This window comes from Peromyscus californicus, unplaced genomic scaffold, assembly GCF_007827085.1.
Source record: "Peromyscus californicus insignis strain IS unplaced genomic scaffold, ASM782708v3 Scaffold_7__1_contigs__length_154581171, whole genome shotgun sequence".
Taxonomy (NCBI): Eukaryota; Metazoa; Chordata; class Mammalia; order Rodentia; family Cricetidae; genus Peromyscus; species Peromyscus californicus.
The window spans coordinates 1,126,827-1,142,720 of NW_026294595.1; positions in this window are offsets into that span (position 1 = coordinate 1,126,827).

Here is a 15,894-nt window from a genome sequence, read left to right on the forward strand (position 1 = left end):
TGGCGCACGCCTTTAATCCCAGCACTTGGGAGGCAGAGCCAGGTGGATCTCTGTGAGTTTGAGGCCAGCCTGGTCTACAGTGTGAGATCCAGGACAGGCACCAAAACTACACAGAGAAATCCTGTCTCAAAACAAAACAAAAAACAAACAAACAAAAAACAAAAACAAATATATAAATGAGAGAGAGAGAGAGAGAGAGAGAGAGAGAGAGACAGACAGACAGACAGACAGAGACAGAGAGAGACAGAGAGGGAGATAGAGAGACAGAGACAGAGGGGGAGAGAGAAAGAGAGAGAGAGAGAGAGAGAGAGAGAGAGAGAGAGAGAGAGAGAGAGAGAGAGAGAGAACACAGACAATTGCTTCAAGAGGGGAAAGCTGAAGAGACTTACTTCCTCAGCAGAGTGGAGGTCATCTAACTCCAGAACAGCCACAGCATCTTCTGTCTTCAGACCTCTGCTGTTGAGCTGTCTCTTGCAGGAAGGCTTTTCTTCCCGTGCACAGTGCCTTCCAGGTCTATGGTTTATATAGATAGACTGCTTACTGAGCAAAACCTAGCCTGGTGCTGCCCTGGGCTTTCTACACACCTTGCCTCAAATCACCCTTCCTATCAGTATATGAGCTTAGTTCTCAAACAGGGACCATCTGCAGCATCAGCATCCACTGGAACCTTCCTAGAGATGTGTGTCCACATCTTAGACCTGCAGAAACAAGTTGTGTGGCCCAGCAGCCTGAATTTCACCAAGACCTCCAAGTCATTCTGATGGCACCTCTAGTTTGCCAGCCACTGCCCTGTGTGGAAACTGCTTTTCTTTGGAGAAACTGAGGCTCAAAGCAAGGAAGTGACTTCTCCAAGATGCTAAGATTCTGTGCCATCAGAATATTGCAACCGGTTAAGTATTCATTCTTCTTATTAGACAATGAGTCCTCAGCAGGGTCCAAGACTGATTCATTTTTATTTTACTTTCTACTTTTTAAGTTAATTATTTTAAAAAATTTTGTGTATGTGTAGGTCTTCATGTAGGGTTTAAGTGTGTATGTGCTTACACATATATGCATACCTATGGAAGTCAGCTTCAGGCATCATTCCTCAGGAGGCATCCACCTTTTTTTTTTTATCACATTTATGTATTTATGTATTTATTTATTTATTTATTTATTTGTGTGTGTGTGTGTGTGTGTGTGTGTGTGTGTGTGTGTGTGTGTGTGTGTATTGGGCAGGGCATGTGTGTCACAGCACACCTGTGAAGGCCAGAGGACAGCTTTCAGGAGCTAGCTCTCACCTTCTACCCTGAGTCCTGTGGATTGAACTCAGGTCATCAGACTTGGCAGCAAGAACCTTGCCCCGCTGAGCCCTCTTGCTGGCTGCCATCTACCTTATCTTTTGAGACAGGGACTCTCACTGGCCTGGAGTACACTAAGTAGGTCAGATTGGCTGGCCAGTGATCTCTGCCACTCCAGCTTTAGAATTATAAGTGTGTGTCACCATGCCTGGCTTTTAAATGTGGCTTCTGAGGTCTAAACTCAGGGCCTTGTTTGAGCCACCTCCCCAGCCCTCTTTTCTATCTTTTAAGTCAAGCCTCATGTACAGAGCTCTGTGACCTCTGCTGAATGGGTGAAAAAAAATCACAAACATTAATTAAGGTTTGGCCTAAGTGATTTATTGGTTCAGATGAGAAAAAAGCCCCAAGTGGGTATTGGGGCTGGGAGCCAGGAAATGGTTAACAATTTGAAAAATTAAAAGAAAATATCATCTACTGGTTGTGAGACTTTCCAATAATGAGAAGTCAACACAATTAGACAAGGCACTAAATTTTTGTGCCGACTGCCAGCTGTCATTCTTCCTGACTAGCTCAGATCAAAGGAATGTATTTTATCTCCTAAGTTATTAGACATGACGGGGCCATTAAGTAGAGACATTGTCATAAGAAATATGTTGCTTGCTTTGAAAATAAACATCTCACCTTTGCCTCTTTTTCTCTGAGAAAAACTGAAAGAAATCAAACTATTTAACTTGGACTTTTCAGTGTGCTGATGCCCTAACAGCTTTTCCACTCCCTTTCTTCCAGTCCCAAGATAACTATGTAAATTGGAACTCTGGGACCAGGGCTGTGAGAGCTGTAAGCTATGGTCCAGCCTTGCCTTCCCCAGTCATACCAAATGTGATGCTGTTCCCAAGCTTGTTTTGTAGGGAAACAGATGTGTCTCTGTTGTGGAACACTGTCAACTAGGTATAGCATGGCTGTACCCCCCCCCCCCCCCCACACACACACACATACAGACCTTCATGGAAGTCGGAGAACAACGTGTGGCAGTCAGTTCTCTCCTTCTGCTGTAGTGGGTTCTAGGGACTGAACTCAGCCTCAGGCCTGCACACAGGCACTTTCCCTGAGTCACCTGGCCCCACAAGGTGGGCATTTGGTCCCAGTTTTACAAAAGGTGGACTGTTCAGAGAAAGCATCCAAGGCAGCCTTGGAACTCTTCCTCCTCTAGTCCCTTCTTCGTCCCATCTGCTTCAATCACAGTCACGGTAGCTAGGGCACTTCAAGCTCATGCTTACTCCTGAAACTTCATGCTTTTTCTTGCTGCCTGGAGTGTTCTCCCCCTCAGGTACCTCATCATTTCTTCCTTAAACTTGTTAAATGCAACCTCCTCAGAAAGCCCTCCCCTGAACATGTGAGCTGAGGTACTCCTTCCCTGCCTATCTTGTCTAGGTCTTTACTCTGAGTTATCTGTATCATGGGCTGAAATGACTGCCTTATTTTGACTGATGCTTATTTACTTACCAATTGCATGCCCAATTCTGAAGAGGCAGAGATTTTATCTCATTCTTAGGATTGGTACTAACTCATGGGAAATTAAGATTTACAATTAAAATGAAATTTGCCTAACCCAAGATAAACCATTTTAAAGTACACCATTTAGTGAATTTTACCACACTGGCCCTATTGTATAACCATGATTTCTTAGGTCCAAAGCATTTCTGCCTCCCCAAGTAAGACCGTACCCATGAAGGAGTTGTCTGCCCTATTCTTGCCCCCCCTCGCCATTTTCATCTGCCCTAACCCCTGGTAAGCACTATGCACTAATATTCTTTCTCTCTCTCTGGATTTCCCCATTCTGGATATTTTATGGAAATGGTATCATATAACCAATACATGACCATTTGTGTCTGGCTTATTTCACTAAGCGTAATATATTTGAGGTTCTTCTACAATATAGCACATATCTGTACTTAATATTTTTATAGCAGGTTAATGTTTCATATATATGTCCATCAGCTGATGGTCATGTTTCCAATTTTGGATACTATGGACAATGCTGATAAGAACATTTGTGTATGAGTGATTGTTCAAATTCCTGTTTTTAATTATTTGAAAATTACTAGATCATATAGTAATTCTATGCTTACACACAGAAGCTTTTAAATAAATATCTACATATCAAATGAGCAAATGAACAAGAGAAAACAGGAATAACATATGCAGGTAGAGGCTGGGAATGTAGCTCAGTGGCAGAGCACGTGCTTAGCATGAACAAAGCCCTGGGTGTGACCCCAGTACTAAACAGAGAAATGCAAATGTTAAAATGTAGTTCTTTATAATTCCCAGGCCCTGCTATCTTGTCATATCAACTTCCAGAAAAAGGACACAGTTTGGTTATCTTTTGATATCTTGAGGTCTCATTTATTTCAGGACAATGCCATAGGTGTTCAATGAAATCGAGACATACACTAAGCTACAATCACTATCTTTCTGCATTTATCTATATTTTGAGACAGGGTCTATGTATCCCAGGCTGGCTTTGAATTCTTTGTATAGCCAAGGATGACCTGAACTTCTGATTCTCCTTTGTTGACCTCATGAGTGCTAGGATTACAGGTCTATGTCCACTGCCCCTGGTTGATACAGTGATGGAGATTGAACCTAGGTCTTTGTGAATGCTAGGCAATGACTCTATCAACCGAGCCATATCCTCAGTACTCCTTTGTGCATTTATATTGTCCCCATCATAAATTGTTAATATCAGGCAGATTCTCTGAGAGGAAATGATTGCACCAAAGATCATGAACTTGTGAAAGGCAGTCCAACATCCACACCACATTGTTATCTGAAAAGACTACAGAAGGCTCAGCAGCAGTCTTAAAAATGTTTGGGCTTGGTTTATCCTGTTCTAAGTCATAGCCATTGCCTCCTGTTTGTGGAGTGTTTCTTGCATTGTCTCAAGCTAGGTAGTTAGGTGTATTTTGGTTATGGTTTTGTTTTGTTTTTTTTCTTCAGTGTTAGGTATTGTTCTAGTTAGCTTTAACTTGACACAACCTAGAGTCACCTGAGAGAGAAACTATGACCCAGAACTATCTAAATCAAATTGGCCCGTGGGTATGTCTGTTGGGGGTTGTAGTGATTATTAATTGATGGGCAGGACCAAAGATGGTCCTGTGCTGAACGAAAAGGGAAACAAATTACAAGCCCGCTAGTGATCCAGGAAGCGCTTTTCCTCTATTATTTTGTTCCTGCATACTTTTTCCTTCAAGTTCCTGCTCCAACTTTCTTCAGTGATGAACTATGACCTGAAAGTGTAAGCCAATTAAGTCATTTCCTCCCCTGAGTTGCTTTTGCCCAGAGTGTTATGATGACAATGCAAAGGAATAAAATAGGCTTCAAACCCAAGGCCTTGAACACATTGAACATACACTCTGGCTACAGCCACGGCTGTAGGACTATCTTTCCTGCTTTATTTTCGATATCTGTGGACCTATTCCCACTTGCAGGTTTCAGTCCAGCATTCTTGGGGGTGAGGGTCTTCCTTTTGAACACTGGGTCCTATTTAAGCCTAGAATATACCCCAGCCAACCTGTACCCCTGCACTTACAGGCAATGTAGCCCTTGGAAATGAGGCTAAATTAGTTCTTCTGAAGTAAATGCCTAATGGGAAAATGAGTTCCTATGTCTGTGTGGCCTGAGGCCTGCCTTCCTAAGGAGACATGTCAGAATGTGTCATACTTGCAGTAAATGAAGGCTGGGTGATTTATTACTGCCATTAGTGATCATTTGTATGGGACTGGAGGTATGTACAGCACTCCACATGCCTAGAGGAATCTGGAGCAATGGCAATGAGTCAGCCCCAAAGGGTCATTTTACCTTGACTGGTGGATGGAAATGGGTGCCCATGGGAAGCAGATGGATTCTTACAAGCTGATGTGGTCTCACTGGCTAGAGAATGATTTGTGGGAAGGAAGAAAAAATTAGTTTCTAAGTGCCTCTATGTGTCTACCATTACCCAGATTGACTCTCATTCAATCTGCAAAGTAATCCTGGCACTGAGGGACTTCAATCTTCACCTCCAACTGTAGGGACCACAGTCTACCCTGGTTTTATTCTCCCACATGCCCTGAGTTTCCCAAGCTGTGTGTGGAAGAGATCAGCCAGCTGTGAGCACAGTATAGGGGACACATGAACAGTGGGGGTTAGGAAGAAGGAGCTAGTGGGCTGTTCCTCATGCTCTGGACTCTTGTCTGATTTGGGAGTAGGGACTGAGTATATGGAGAGAAGTAGGTTTGGGTTCAACATCTCTGACCCACAAGGTTGGATGAGTCTCTCTTCTCTTTCTGAGTCCCAGTTTCCTTCTATAAATTGGGATTAAAACTACTCACTCCCAGTGGTCCATGGGAAGATTAAATAAAATCATGTTTGCATCATGCCCTGTGCATTAAGGTGTTGACAGTCACTGAGTCAGGACTGTCAACTCTTCACCAGGAGAGGTGAGGAGTGAAAAGGGACGGGGTGGTGTCTTGGGTGCTGTTATCCATAGTCACTCAAAATTTTAGTGCCTCGGGATTGGGGAGATGACTCAGTGTTAAGATGCTTGCACAAGTGTGAGGACAGGAGTGCAGCTCTCCAGAACCCATGTAAGTGTCAGATGAGTGTGCTGGACCACCTATGATTTCAGTACTCTGAAGGTGGAGGCCAGGGATCCCCTGAGCAAGTTGGCTAGCCAGAAAAGCTGTATTGAAGAGCTATGGATTCAACCCAGCTAAGGAACCCTACCTCAACAAAAAAGATGGCGAGAAATTGAGGAAGCCTCCCAATATTAGACTTAGGTCTCCACATACAAGCATACACATGTAGTACATGCACACCTGCACACACATGGGAGGACACATACCACACACACATACACACGAGAAAAAGTCTTGGTACCTCAGTTTCTGTCTGTAAAGGGAGATGATGGAGTGCTTTCCTCGTGAGGTGAGAGGACTGAATGAGGTAGTACAAGAACAGGTTTGGGTCATATCTCAGAATAGTGACCTAGCTCCTGGCACATCTCTGTTAGTCAGTGCCTCATCCCTTTGCCTTTGGGCTGGATCTGGAAGTCCCAGAGAGTGTGTATCCCTTGTTAGGGGAGTAGAGAAAGTGAATTTGATTGCCCAGTAAGAAGGGGAAGGCTACTTTGGTCCTTGGACACCCCCCTCCCCCCCGCACTTTCTGTCCTGCCTGAGCACAGGGGCTTTGGACCGATGACCAGTGTCATTCACTGTGAAGAGAAAAGCTGTGAGGGTGGGGGCTAGGGCTTCAGTAGATGGAGAGAGCTAGTATCATTTTAGAGAATCCTGGATTCTGTTCTCCTTGTAGGTAGGATGCTGTGTGGTACTCTTTGTGGGGTTTATTGTTAAACTGAGCATGAACCTTCACTAAGCCTGGATAAGATCTCTATCCTCATTTCTGCTGTTTCTTTTTAAATATATATACATGATGTGTGTGTGTGTGTGTGTGTGTGTGTGTGTGTGTGTGTGTGAGAGAGAGAGAGAGAGAGAGAGAGAGAGAGAGAGAGAGAGAGAGAGAGAGAGAGAGAGAGAGAATATGAATATCTATCCACCAGCAACTATAGTTGGACTTCTTCAAAAAACAGAGCAAATTCTAGGTACTATGCTTCTATGAAAACAAACACAGTGACTTGCTCTGGTATCTGAAACCCTAAACCAGCACATACTCCATGGTGTCCTGCCACTCTTTAGCTACACGACTTTATCACCTTAAACCTTACTAAGATGTAAATACCCAAACCCAGAATAACCCACCAACATGTCCCTGGTTTTTTGTTTGTTTTTAAACTCTGTGTTTGTCTGTGTGTATGTGAATGCAGACATGCACAACATGCCTTGGCATGCATATGGAGATAGGGCAGAAGGAGTGTTGGTCCTCACCTTCTACCATTAGAGACTGGAGCGTCTCCTGTTTGCCACTGCATATACCAGGCAAACTGACTGAAAGCTTGGGGAGATTCTCCTGTTTCTGCTTCCCATTCTACTGTAGGAGCACCAGGTTACAGACTAGCACTACTGGCTCTGTGTGGGTTCTGGGAATCTGAACTCAAGTCCTTATACTTGCACAGCAAACACTTTTACCTGCTACCTAACCCCTTTCCTATTTCTTTGGGTCTCTATTTCTAAAGGCAGTTAAAGGGTCCCATGTCATGTAATATATATATATATATATATATATATATATATATATATATATATATATATATATATATATATATATATATATATATATATATTTGAGACAGGGCTTCTCTATTCTGTAGCTCTGGCTGTCCTGGAACTTGTTATGTAGACAAGGTTGAACTTGAACACACAGAGATCCACCTGTCTCTGCTGGGTGTCTTCCTTTATTGCTCTCTACTTTATTCATTTAAGACAGGGTCTTTCACTGAACCTGAGCTATTCATTGCATCCAGGCTGGCCAGCATGTAAGCTCTCAGGACCTGTCAGTCTCTGCCTTCTAACACTGTGGTAACAAGCACATGCCTAGATTTTTACACCAGTATTAAGTATTTGGACTGGGATCCTCAGGTCCTCGTGCTAGCATAGCAAGTGTTTACTCACTGAGCAACCTCCTCAGTCCCTGTCCTATTCATTAATAGTACCTTCCCCTGGACTGTAAATTGCACGAGAGGAGGCTGTGTCTTTTTCATTCCCAGATCCCCCAGCTCCAATTGTTATGCCATCACAAAACCCTCAGGAGAAATGGGTCTGAGGACAATAGGGGAAATAAATTCAATTTAACTTAGAAATTTAAAAACCTTGCCTTTCTTCCTGAACAGCTGAGATAAGCAGCAGAGGTTTGCTTTCAGGGCCAACTTAAGAAGAAAGACATAGGGCTGGAGAGATGACTTGGTAGTTAAGAACACTTGCTATTCTTCCAGAGGACCTGGGTTGCCAGCACCCATGCTCACAACTGCCTGTAACTTCAGCTCTAGGGAATCTGACACCTTCTTTTAGATTCTATGGGCACCCACCTACACATGAACATACCCCTACAGGGGCACATATAAATACACATAACTAAAAAAAAAATAAATCTTTTAAAAAGGGCAATTATTTTTCTCACCTATTTCTTATTGTGGGGGTGCTGAATTCCTGAGGCCAGGAAAGAGGTCCTCAGGGACTGTCAATTGGGCCCTGGCCATGCCTATCCTGTACCTTCTGTTTGGAGTTTTATCCTGTCTGCTATGTCTGGTCCTAATTTTTCGCCTCCACATATCTTTCTGTGTCCAACCTTTCTCTATGTGTATATGTTTCTGTGTGTGAGAGTGAGCATGTTTATAGAGTCTAAGGAGAACCTTGAGTGTCTGTCCTTACCTTCTACCTTGTTTGAGACAAGGCCAGCTGACTTGAGAGCTTATAGGGATTCTTCTGTCTCAACTTTCCATCTTGCTGTAAGAGCCTTGGGATTATAACTGAGTGCTACCATACCTGTCTTTAGGTGGATTCTGGGGATTGAACCCAGGCTCTCATGCTTACATGGCAAGCACTTTACACTGAGCCCTCTCCTTAGCTCATGAGTACCTTTGTTTTCTAGAGAGCAAAGCTTCTCAGGAGAAAGGGCCCTGTCTCCACCCAGGCTAGAGCCTCTGACTTGTACTTGCCAGCCAGCTGTCTTGTGTTGGGCTGCCCTCCTCCCTGAGATCCCAGGAGGGCTTGACTTTCTTCCTGAGAGGCTCTGCTAGCTAGGCCGGGTGGGATCCTGTAGCAGTTCCCACCAAACTCCCAAGCTGACTGCAGACATTTGTGCTGTCAACAGAATTGCAGAAAATGCAGTTCGTGTTGTTAATGAGCAGCTTGTTTGGGTAAACAAACCAGGTGAGGTGAAAAAAGTGATGCTCTCCAGCAGGAAATGCAGGCGAACATTAGCCAGATGGAGAGCCACACGTTTCTGCACGTTTCCTATTCTACAGGCTTCAGGTGACTGGAAGGGACATTCCTGCAGTGTATGAGCTGGGACACCTCCTGTCTGACCCTGCACTTCTTTTCTCAGAATAAGAGCCACCTTGTACCCAGGATCACCCTGATTCTGGCTCTGTGATTCATTCCCTGCTCAGCCTTCACTTCATTTATCATCACAGCACTGTGCAAAGTGTGTGTAACAGCTGGAGAAACTGAGGCTTTAAGATGAGGAAGAGGCTTGCTAAATCAGCATGGTGGATTTAAATTCACATCAGCCTAATTCTTTAAGACCAGGTTGCATTGATATTTTACAATCTTTGGCTCTTATATCTGCCTTCAAGCCCCTTTCCATGTAATCAGTGTGCCAGTGGCTGCTGCTCACGACCTCCTCTTTCAGAGTATGATGTTGAAGAATGTTTGGACTTCCCCTACAGAAGGATTCCTTGCCTAATTGGTCAGGATGATGTAGCTTTCTAGAAATATGCATGATAACTCTATGTCATACACTCGTGTGTATGTGTGTGTGTGTGTGTGTCCATGTATGCAAATGTACACATGTGCACTAACACATGCTTGTCCTTGGAAAACCAGTAACGTAGAGGTATTCATAGTCATCTCATAATAAGCTGACTATACAATATACACAGCTAACTGCTATCATCCAGGATAATAACACACATATACATACAAACAGAGCTGAGGTGACATTGTAGAAACATGACTGACTTGGGTAACTGCAATGGCTAAGTTTGTTATCTGCAGACAGAGCCAGGAAAAGGGAGGAGGCACCAGCTGTAAGCTTAAGTCAACACGTGTTTCTGGCTCTCTGTCCACATTGTTCAAGGAAAAAAGGAAAAATACATCATATTCATATGTTATAATGCATGAGTTACTTCCTCCTTAGCACTCAAGGGTGAAGAGGCCATTACATTGTCATCAGTCACATGACCAGAAGTTGGGTTTGAGCTACCCAGAGCACTCGTGCTTGCCCAATCTAGTGTCTGTGTGCATTTTTTGCCCTAGAAGCAGAATTCAGTTACTCTGACTGCTATTAGAGCAGCACTGGGTAGAGAGGCTTGCTGGGAATGAAACCACCATTTGTTATTAAGCCTTTTGCAGGGATTCTGTCTTCTTTACTGTAAGAAAACTCAGGCTTGATACATGCCATGTTCTGGTCCTGAGCTCTAGGTATTCAATCACTAGACTATCCTACCTTTCCTGCTTCTGAGCAATATCACTTGTTTTTTTTTCCAGATGGAGTTTTGATAGGTAGCTTGGGATGACCTTGAGCTCTGTTATCCTCCTGCCTCAGCCTCCCAAGTGCTGGGATTACAGGTGTGCACTGCCTTGCCCTGGCTATCTCCCAGCTTTCTAGGGGCCACATCTGCCCTGTGAGGACTCAGGAATGATCTCATTCCTTAGAGAAACCCTACAGGAGAAATACTTCTTGTTAACAGCTGAGAAGATTGATGCTTGGGATACAGGAAGAGACTTGCCCCAATCCCCCAGCTCCAGTGGCAGGTGTGGGTGAAGGAAGGGAGGCTTGTTTTCCACTCCACTACAGTGCCACCCGGCTAGTGACACAAGGCCAATGGCAGAGAGGAATCCACAGGCAGTGCCTTTGCTGATTTCAGATCTTTACTGAGCAACTTGGCTTTTTCAAGTAAGTGGAAACCTTTTCTTTGAATGAACCAATTATGTTCAAAAAGCAAAAAATAATTTATGCATATTAGCTAATGAGGATGTTGTTCAGGATATTTTTAGCTGAAGAGGGAGTGAGGGAAGAGGGGGAGAAAGAGAGTGAGGGGAGAGAGGGAGAGAGAATGTGGAGAGTTTGAATTTGAAAGCTGGGTATAAATTACTTCAGAAGAGGCAGCTTGGAAATCAGCCAATCCTAAGCACAGGCCTTAGCACTTTTGCTGCATGTGAGAGGTAGGGGGCAAATTACATCCCTCCCTGAAAGTGTGTGCCAATGTGTATATGGTACCAACCTCTCCAGGGTATTGTAAAAACTGAAACTAGCTCTTTTGTAGGCATCCACAGGTGATTTGTAAAAACAGGTTATTATTCAGTAGAGCTAGAAACTCTGAAAAATCATGCAAATCAACAGGTCCAAATCTTTACAACTTTTTTTTTTTTGGTTTTTTGAGACAGGGTTTCACTGTGTAGTTTTGGTACCAGTCCTGGATCTTGCTCTGTAGACAAGGCTGGCCTTGAACTCACAGAGATCCACCTGGCTCTGCCTCTGAGTGCTGGGATTAAAGGTGTGAGCCACCACCACTGCCCGGCCTTTACTACCACTTTAAGGGTACTGAGAAACAGCCTGGAATATGCATATCTAAAAATGATGTCACTTTTAAGAAGCAACTTGTAGGGAGGTGGAGACTGGCAGATCTCTGTGAGTTCGATGCCAACCTGGTCTACAGATCTAGTTCCAGGACAGCCAGGGCTACACAGAGAAACCCTGTCTCAAAAAGAAAAGAAAAGAAAAGCAGCAACTTGTAGGTGCTAACAAGATGGTTCTGTCAGTAAAATGCTTGCTGTATAAGCCTGAAGACCTGAGTTTGATTCACGGCACTTGTGTAAAAAGTTGGGTATGGCAGTGTGTTGTAGAATATTAGTTTAAGATGTGGAATATTTGTTTAATGATACAAAGATGTGTTGCATTCTTTTATGTTGCATTTGTTTAACTCTGTAAAGCAGTGTTACTTTGCCTGCCTAAAACACCTGATTGGTCTAATAAAGAGTTGAACGTCCAATAGCTAGGCAGGAGAGAGAAGTAGGTGGGGCTGGTAGGCAAAGAGAAGAAATAGGAGAAATCTAGGCTCAAGAGGAAAGGGGAGGATAGAGAAAAGGAGAAGAGGATGCCAGGGACCAGTCACCCAGTCACACAGCCAGGCATGGAGTAAGGAAAGAAAGATATATAGAATAAAGAAAGGTAAGAAGTCCAGAGGCAAAATGTAAAGAGAAACAGGATAATCTAAGTTAGAAAATTTGGCTAGAAACAAGCCAAGCTAAGGCCGGGCGGGCATTCATAAGTAAGACTAAATCTCCACGTATTTATTTGGGAGCTGGGTGGTAGTCCCTCAAAGAGTTAAAAAACAAAACAACCCCCCCCCCCACAAAAAAACTAAAAAAACCCAACTACCGCAGTGAATACCTATAATCCCAGCATTGGGAAAGTGGAGACAGGAGGATCCCTCGGGCTTGCTGGCCACTAAGTCTAGCTGAGTTGGTGAGCTCCATGTCAAGAGAAACTCTGTCTCAAAACGTTAGGTGGAGACAATTGAGGGAGACACCTGCCATCCATTTCTGTCCTCCACATGCACACATAAGAACACATGCATACACACACAAGCACATACACACATACCACAGAAGCAATGTGTGTCAATTTGGTGTTGTAATGGTAGAGACAGTAGGAATATCTGGGCCTTTTAGTGTGCTGATGACTCAAAAAGACCATTGAATTTTTGCTGCATATGCAAGCAGAGTGGTTTTGACTTTAAAAGTTTAAATGTAGATCCTCTGGTCATTGAACTATCCAGGTGAACACAAAACCTAGGATGGACCATTTACAAAATGGAAGATGACCAGTTACAAGATGGAAAAGTCTTGCCTAAATCATTGGGTTACTGGATAGAAACGGAAACAGCCTTAAGTCAGGGGATTCTAGAACACCTGGCAAGTGTATCAATCACCAAAGTAAGTTGAGGAGTGTCAAGTCTGGCTGGGAAAGCTACATATATCCAACCCTAGGGCTGCAGGAACACAATGTGGAAGAAAGAATGGCAGATTAGGAAACAGCAGAGCCCAGAGATCTAAGGCCAGGGTCAAGGCAGGGAGCAAGCTCAAGAACTCAGGGGCCCTCTTACAAGATGTTCAATGTGAGTCATTGGGGATAGGTAAGGTAACTAAAGGGGCCACACCAGGCCAGATCCTGTGCTGTGTGTCTAATCCATAAAACTTATAATATCCATTCCCCAGCACCAAGTATAAGGTGTCATACACACAGTAAGCCATGGGTAATTTCCTGACTGACTAGGCTGGGAGAAGAATAGGCCTCTTCAGGGAACAAAGTTTCTCAGCATAGGGCCTGGTACATAGGGAATTGGTAAGTAAGTGAATGGTTTTTGTCAGTTGACCAGCTCTCTCTGGCTTTTTTCAGATTTGATTTTTACCCATTAATTGGTTGTTAAAAAGAGAATATATAGCTACTATATATGCTTAAGTTAATGCAAGGCTAATCTATATACTTCACATGTAGTAATATATTTAATTTTCATAGTGACCCACTGAGGAAGGTACTGTTGTCCTCACTTTACAAATGAGAGAGCTGAGTTAGAGAATGCTTAACAGTTTTTCCAAGATTCTACACAGAGCTAGGAAGTCTGGCTCCAAAACCCAACCTCTTAGCTTCTCTAATAGCACTCAGTTTAAATCCATGGATAGGCAGTTGAAAACACTGCCAGGAAATAATATGTGCTATTTATTCTCTCTATATGTATATCTATATATACATACATATGTCAATATATATATATATATACTTATCACACACACACACACACACACACACACACACACACACACACACACACACACACCCCGAGACTGAATGCAGAACTTCACATATGCAAAGCATAGACTCTACCAATGATCCTACCACTAGGCCAAGGATTTTTCTTTTTTTCTTTTTCTTTCTTTCTTTCTTTTGTCTCAGTGTGTGGATCAGGCTGGCCTTCAACTGAGATCTGCCTGCCTGTCTCTAGTGTGCTGAGATTAAAAGCACGAGCCATCACTAGATTTGCCTTCTTTTAAATGCCAAGTGGAGGTTGTTTGAGTCCCCCCCTCCTCTTTTTTTTTTTTTTTAATGTGGCCAGAAGTCCTGACCAGGATGCCATCTGCTCTCTAGTCCTATCATTGTTGATGTATTATGGTCAACTATACTACCTTGCAAAGATGGATTGTCTCTTTCCAACTGCTCAATAATAAAGGAGAGAATAATGTGAACATTCTGCTACACTGTGCTTGACTGATTTACCTGAGATCCAAAAACCAGCTAGGTGTAATGGCACCTTTAATCCCTGCACTGAAAGGCAGAGGCAGGCAGATCTATTGTGAGTTCGAGGCCAGCTTGATTGATATCATGAGTTCTAGGATAGTCAGAGCTAGATAGAGTGACCTTGTCTAAATATAAATAGGTAAATAAATAAGTAAATAAATGACCAAGTTCCCCACCCCAGGCTGGTAATGACTCAGCAGATGAAGGTGCTTAATCCAAGCCTGATGACCTGAGCTGAATTCCTGGGACCCACATGGTAGAAGGAGAGAACTGACTTCCACAAGTGTTCTCTGACCTCTACAAATGTGCTATGACATTCATACCTCCCCCTCCCACTTCCTTCTCACCCAACAAATAAATGCAAAAAAGAAAAGAGAGAAAGAGTTACCACCTTACACTTGATACAAAACATTTATTCATGATGACAAAAGACCTAAACGTAACATCTAAAACAAGACAATTCTCAGAAGAAAACAGAGGAGAAACTCCATGACACTAAATTTGGCAATGATTTATTGTACATGATTACAAAGGCACAGACAAAAAAAGAAAAAATAAATTGGACTACATCAAATTTTTAAAAATAAAGTTTTTTTTTTTCAATAAAGGATCCTGTTAAAAAGTCAACATAGAATGAGAGAAAATACCTACAAGCCATATATCTCATAAGAGGCTCATATTCATAATATAGAAAAATCACTTATAGCTCAAACACAAAAGAAAAGATTGGAGATGTAGTGCAGTTGGTAGAGTGCTTGCCATTATATGAATGGTAGCATGCTTGAGCCTTGGGTTTGACCCTCGTACCACATGGTTGCACTAGGGAGGTGGAAGGTGGTAATCATAAGGCAGGCAGAGTTTGAGGTCAGCCTGGGTGACATGAGACTCTGTCTCAGAAAAAGAAAAGGACAAAAACAACCCAGAACAACCTTATTTACAAATGAGCAAAGGATTTGAATCATTTATTTCTCCAAAGAAAATATATATACAAATGGCCAATAAATACATAAAAGATACTCAATGTTACTAGTAGTTAGAGAAGTGTAAATTGAGCCTACAATGAGGTATCCAATTCACTCCCTCTAGAAAACTCACACATGCAACATAGAAATGACAAGGACTAGAGAGGATGTGAAGGCGTTCAAACTTTGGTGCACTGAGGGTTGAGTCAGCTATTATGGGAAACAGTATGGTACTTCCTCAAAAAGTTAAAAATAGAATTATCATATGATCCAGACATTTCACTTCTGGGTATATAACCAAAACAACTGAAAGCAGAGTCCATGGATTGATTCTTGAATAAATACAATGTGATACATGCACACAATGAAATTTTATTGAGCTTTAAGAAAGAACATGCTGACATGTGCTTCAAGATAAATGAACCTTGAAGACACTGTGTTAAGAGAAACACATCAGTCACTTACTTGAACTTACAGAAGAAAAGACTAGTTCATAAAGGGACAGAATAGAAAAATGTCACCTGGGGCTTCAGGAAGGAAAGCAAGTAAGTGGAGGTGGAATTATTTTGTTTAGTGGGTAGAGTTTCAGTTTGAAGAGGTGACACATTTCTGGAGATGGGGGTAGTGATGTTTGCATCAGT